Consider the following 6,735-nt stretch of genomic DNA (forward strand, 5'->3'; position numbering starts at 1 on the left):
AGAGTCAAGAGCCTACTGCAGGAACTCAGTTGGGTTGTGAACACGGGCAAGAGCAGTCTGCAACCCTCTCAATCTATAGAGTACCTAAGGGCCCATTTTGACACTAAACAGAACAAAGTTTTCCTCCCTCCCCTGAGGAGGAGGAAGCTAATTGAACAATTATGACGATTGATGACCAATGCACGCCCCAAGGTATGGGACTTTCTTCAAGTCCTCTGCCTCATGGCATCAACCCTGGAGGTCGTCCCGTGGGCAAGGGCCCACATGCGACCGCTCAAGCTCACCTTACTGTCATGATGGAACCAACTGTCCCAGGACTACTCAATTCGCCTCCAACTACCAGCAAAGGTATGTTCTCAGCTTCAGTGGTGGCCTCAGGAAGACCACCTAAGCAGAGGGGTAAGCTTATCTCCACCGAACAAATATTGCTCACCACAGATGTGAGCCTGCGAGGGTGGGGAGCCCACTGTCAGGAACTGACGACCCAGGGACAATGGAACAAGGAAGAGGAGGAATGGAACATAAACCGCCTGGAAGCTCGAGCAGTCAGACTAGCATGCCTGCGATTCAGCCACAGACTCTGAGGCAAAGCGATTTGAGAAATGTCTGACAACGCTACAACGGTTGCTTACGTCAACCACCAGGGAGGAACCAGGAGCCAGCAGGTGTCTCTGGAGATAGACTCTCTCATGGCATGGGTGGAGATAAAATAACAAGGGATCTCGGCCTCCCACATCACAGGAAAAGACAACATCTCAGCAGATGTCCTCATCAGAGAGAGACTGTATCCGGGTGAATGGACGCTGTCGACCACAGCCTTCCAACCGATAGTAAATCGCTGGGGCCTCCCAGCCATGGAACTACTGGCCACCTATCTCAGTGCCCAAGTCCCCAGGTTCTTCAGCCGCAGACGAGAGCCACACTCCCAAGGGATCGACGCTCTCGTCCAGACTTGGCCAGAGGAAGACTTACTGTACGCCTTCCCCCCATGGCCACTACTGGGCAAGGTCATCTGCAAGATAGAACATCACAGGGGACTAGTTATACTAGTGGCCTTGGATTGGCCAAGATGCCCATGGTATGCAGACATGCAAAGACTCCTTGCGGGGAGCCCTCTGTGTCTACCTCCACACAGGGGCCCTTCTCCGACAGGGTCGATTCTCTCTTACGGTCTGGCCCTTGAGAGGACTCTCCTGAAAAAGCACGGTTACTTGAAGGCCGTGATTGACACCGTACTCCACACACGCAAGTTTCAACATCTCTGACATACATACGGATCTGGAGAGTATTCGAAGCCTGGTGCGAGGGCCGCGGGATACTCCCGTGGATGGCCAAGATCCCCATGATTCTGGAGTTCCTACAGGACGGTATGAAGAAGGGGTTGTCACTCAACTCCCTCAAGGTACAAGTAGCCGCACTCTCCTGCTTCAGAGCCGAAGTGGACAGTATCTGGCTATCAACTCATCTGGATTTGTCCCGTTTCCTAAAAGGGGTTAAACAACTCCGACCACCCCTAAAGAGGTTGGTGCCCCTATGGAATCTCAATCTATTATTAGACTTCCTAGCGGGGTCTTCCTTCAGACCAACGCACGGTCTGTCACTACACTTTTTAACATTGAAGACGGTATTCCTGGTGGCAATATGTTCAGCTCTTCGCATCTTCCTACCGCAAGTGGTTTCAGAGTTTCATTTGAACCAGGCCATCTCCCTGCTATCTCTGGATGAACATAAGGACTCTGAAGACTCACGTCTTCTTCGCTATCTAAATGTCGGCAGACTCCTGGTGCAATACCTGGAAAGATCGGAACCAGTGAGCAAAACGGATCGCTTGTTCGTCCTTCACAGCGGGAAGAAACAAGGAGACGCAGCCTCGTGGGTGACCATAGCCCGCTGGATCAAAGAAGTAATCAAGGCAGCCTACATAGAGGCAGGAAAGCCTTTACCACTACAGGTTAAGGCTCATTCTACGAAGGCCCAGGCAGTTTCTTGGGCAGAAACCAAGCTGCTGTCGCCTGCCGAGATCTATTGGGCGGCGACATCCTCCCTACACACCTTTTCCAGGTTCTACCGCCTGGAAGTTCAGGCCCGAGAAAACACAGCCTTCACAAAGGCAGTACTAAGTGGGCCACTGGCAGCCTCCCGCCCTGTCCAGGAGTAGCTTTTGTACATCCCACTGGTCCTGAGTCCATCTGGCTACACGCCAGGAAATGGAGACATTACTTACCTGATAATTTCGTTTTCCTTAGTGAGGACAGATGGACTCAGCATCCCACTCACGGCTGCCCCAGAGAAGGAGGACCTCTGACAGTGAACCTCGAGACTAAGCAAATACGGGTAAGCCGCTACCTACCCTTAGTTCAAGACACCCACAGTTTGTCCGGTGTTGGTGTTAATTGGTTGAATGCACTGGCGGTCTTCAGTTTGGAAATTAGTTGAACCAGTTCAATCAAGTTTAATCAAGTTATTTAAGCAAAGATATATCCACATTGGCTTTTCGAGGAGAATACTGAAGAGCTGAGGTCACTGCAGGGGTGAATCTAGGGTGATGTCAGCTTTGAAATCTGATCCGTCTCCAACTGCTATCAGGCGCACACTATACCCATTGGTCCTGAGTCCATCTGTCTACACGAAGGAAAACAAAATTATCAGGTAAGTAATTTCTCCATTTATTAAGCTGAAGAGAGTGCGAGGCTGTGAGTGCAGGGGCCACATCCCAGGGGGTGAGCGGGGAGCAGTCAGGGGAGGGCTTATTGCACCCTAAGGTTAGTGGGATGAGTGTCATCTCTTTCCCATAGACCTCCTCTAGCTCTCTCTGCCACATGGACCCTTCCCCCTCCCCTGCTCCACAGCTGGACAGGGATCCTGGGAGCAGTGCAGAGTGTCTGGAAGGGAAGCTGAGAGGATCTCCCTCCCTGCGAGCTGTGCAGGACGCTTTCCTTGCTCTCTCACTGTAGCATTTTGCAGTTCAGTTGCTTGGGTAATGATGGCAAAGGACTGAGAGCCCAGCTAGGGCTGCCAACTGGCTCCAGATTTTCAAGACAGGTTGATTCAGGACTGGTTTTACCCCATTGCTTGCTGGGACTTGTAGTCCTGCTTTTACTAGGAAACTAAAAACACAGGTCCCAGCAGGCAATGGGAACAAACCAGGCCTGGCTTACTCAGTCCAAAAAACATGGAGCTACTTGCCAGCCCTCCCCCTGTGCAAGGTGCCCAAGGAGCCTCCAGGACTGCCACCTCCTGATTCCTCTCTCTGACCAGGAAATGCATGCAAGGAACTGGGGAAAAGGGCACAGAGAGACTGCCCTGGAAAATGGAATCAGACCAGGAGAGCCTGCAGATAATGAACAAAAGGACACATCCAGTCTGCCCAGCAGTGATTTTATGTGCCTTTACTCAAAGTAGCAGAACAGAGCATAAGAACATGCCATACTGGGTCAGACCAAGGGTCCATCAAGCCCAGCATCCTGTTTCCAACAGAGGCCAATCCAGGCCATAAGAACCTGGCAATTACCCAAACACTAAGAAGATCCAATGCTACTGATGCAATTAATAGCAGTGGCTATTCCCTAAGTAAACTTGATTAATAGCCATTAATGGACTTCTCCTCCAAGAACTTATCCAAACCTTTTTTGAACCCAGCTACACTAACTGCACTAACCACATCCTCTGGCAACAAATTCCAGAGCTTAATTGTGCGTTGAGTGAAAAAGAACTTTCTCCCATTAGTTTTAAATGTGCCCCATGCTAACTTCATGGAGTGCCCCCTAGTCCTTCTATTATCCGAAAGAGTAAATAACCGATTCACATTTACCCGTTCTAGACCTCTCATGATTTTAAACATCTCTATCATATCCCCCCTCAGCCGTCTCTTCTCCAAGCTGAACAGCCCTAACCTCTTCAGTCTTTCCTCAGAGGGGAGCTGTTCCATTCCCCTTTATCATTTTGGTTGCCCTTCTCTGTACTTTCACCAGTGCAACTATATATTTTTTGAGATGCAGTGTGATCAGAATTGTACACAGTATTCAAGGTGTGGTCTCACCATGGAGCGATACAGAGGCATTATGACATTTTCCCTTTTATTCACCATTCCCTTCCTAATAATTCCCAACATTCTGTTTGCTTTTTTGACTGCTGCAGCACACTGAGCTGACAATTTCATTGTATTATCCACTATGATGCCTAGATCTTTTTTCTGGGTGGTAGCTCCTAATATGGAACCCAACATTGTGTAACTACAGCAAGGGTTATTTTTCCCTATATGCATCACCTTGCACTTATCCACATTAAATTTCATCTGCCATTTGGATGCCCAATCTTCCAGTCTCGCAAGGTCCTCCTGCAGTTTATCACAAACCACTTGTGATTTAACTACTCTGAATAATTTTGTGTCACCTGCATATTTGATCACCTCACTCTTCGTACCCTTTCCAGATCATTTATAAATATATTAAAAAGCACTGGTCTAAGTACAGATCCCTGAGGCACCATTTAATCCTACTCTCAGTTTCCTGTCTTTTAGCCAGTTTGCAATCCATGAAAGGACATCGCCTCCTATCCCATGACTTTTTAGTTTTCGTAGAAGCCTCTCATGAGGAACTTTGTCAAACACCTTCTGAAAATCCAAATACACTACATCTACCGGTTCTCCTTTATCCACATGTTTATTAACCCCTTCAAAAAAATGAAGCAGATTTGTGAGGCAAGACTTCTCTTGGGTAAATCCATGTTGACTGTGTCCCATTAAACCATGTCTTTGTATATGTTCTGTGATTTTATTCTTTATAATAGTTTCCATGATTTTTCCGTCACTGAAGTCAGGCGCACCAGGCTGTAGTTTCCCAGATCACACCTGGAGCATTTTTTAAAGAATCAGAGTTACATTGGTCACCTTCCAGTCTTCAGGGCAACAGATTATTTTGATGATAGGTTACAATGTTTTACTAATAGATCTGAAATTTTATTTTTGAGTTCCTTCAGAACTCTAGGATGCATACCATCCGGTCCAGGTGATTTTCTACTCTTTAGTTTGTCTATCTGGCCTACCATATCTTCCAGGATGAAAATGAACTTGTCTCTGGAACGGGTATCTCCCCAACATCCTTATTAGTAAACAAGAAAGCAAAGAATTTATTTAGTCTTTCTGCAATTGTTTTATCTTCGCTAAGTGCCCCTTTAACCCCTCGCTCTAACTGTCCAACTGATATATTTTAGAAAGTTTTTATTATGAGGGTTCAGTTTGGTTAGAACTTATGAGGATGGATGCCCAAAATGAAACATGCAAGGGTGGTCTGACAAATGCCCCTACAGGGGTCAGATAAGATGTTTACTTCTACTCTCATCCAATGCATGCTGGCATGCATTCAGTTTGGGCTTTGCTCACTTATTCCAAGTTTTTTAACTGATACCCACCCCCCAAGTTTTGACTGCATTAGTGACTATTACCCCATTCAAAATACATTGCTGCCAAATTTTGGGCCACAGCCCTCTGCCCCTGGTTGCATTATATGTTATCTGCCCCTCTTCCCAGGATGCTTTGCACTTCCAGAGATCTGCAGAGGATGTACACGGGGAGACGAGGAGCATTTCATGCATGTTCCGATTCTACATTGGGCATGAAGCAGAGGACTGAGCGATTAAAAGCAGATTAGAATGAATTGTTGACAATAGGATGTTGCTTCATTTTATGAATTCTGCATGTTATCTGTTTGTTTAAGTCAGGGCAGTAGGTTATAAATATTGTAGATTCCTTCACACACAGTTGTGTTTATATATTGAGCTTTGTATAAAGAGCTGAAAGTGAACATAATTCCCCCTCCCCCTCCACCCACACACGAGAAGGCTCTGGAAAATAATGAGGGAAAGAGGAAAAACTGTGGATAATCCTTGGGGAAAGGGGAATGAGCAACAAACGATGTGGGATCCTGCCTGCAGCAGGCCAGAAATGAAACCTGAGCAGGGATGTTAGGGACCTGTAATTTTGCTTTACTGATATTATTATTCTGTAATTGGTTTCTTTTATTATAATCATTCTATGTAATACTTTTGGCAACCCATGTTGAATTGTGATGCCAATAAAGAGATCTGAATGTGAATCATGGTTGTGGTGGGCTGCTGCTGCCACCTAGTGGTTTGCAAGAGGAGGAGCTCTCTGTGAAAAGAACCACGGGCAGATCCCTGCAGAGCAGGCTGAGAAGAAGTCGGGGGCTCTCCAGACATATGGCAGGCAGCAGGAACACTCTTCAGCTGTCTGTGCTGTATTCATGGTTTACATGCACTAACTATTGAGATTAATCACATGTTCCTTTTTAACTGTAAACCGATGCGATGTGTAAACGGTCATCGGTATAAAAGAAACTTTAAATAAATAAATAAATAAATAAATAAATAAGTCAAATAAACCTCACTTCTTTTAACCAGCTGCGCTGGGCTGGAGTGCAAACAGCATTTGGACGGTTTCAATAAGTCCAAACCTTTGTTAAGACAGACGTGAGAAATAATAGGGAATTTCACCACAACCCCATCATCTTTGCTATCTCCGTCCACTTCCCTCCCTTTCTCCGAGATCCTCTGGACCTGAACTTGCAATAGCTCAGTGTTTCCCAACCAGCGTGCCACGGCACAGCGCCTTCAGACCTGATCAGGCGTGCCACGGAAAGTCACCACTGTCAGCTGCTCTGATCCAGGCCAGCAGCTCGCAGCAACAGGAGACACCCGTGATGGTCGTCTCTGAGAGTC

This window comes from Rhinatrema bivittatum, chromosome 8, assembly GCF_901001135.1.
Source record: "Rhinatrema bivittatum chromosome 8, aRhiBiv1.1, whole genome shotgun sequence".
NCBI classification, from domain to species: Eukaryota; Metazoa; Chordata; class Amphibia; order Gymnophiona; family Rhinatrematidae; genus Rhinatrema; species Rhinatrema bivittatum.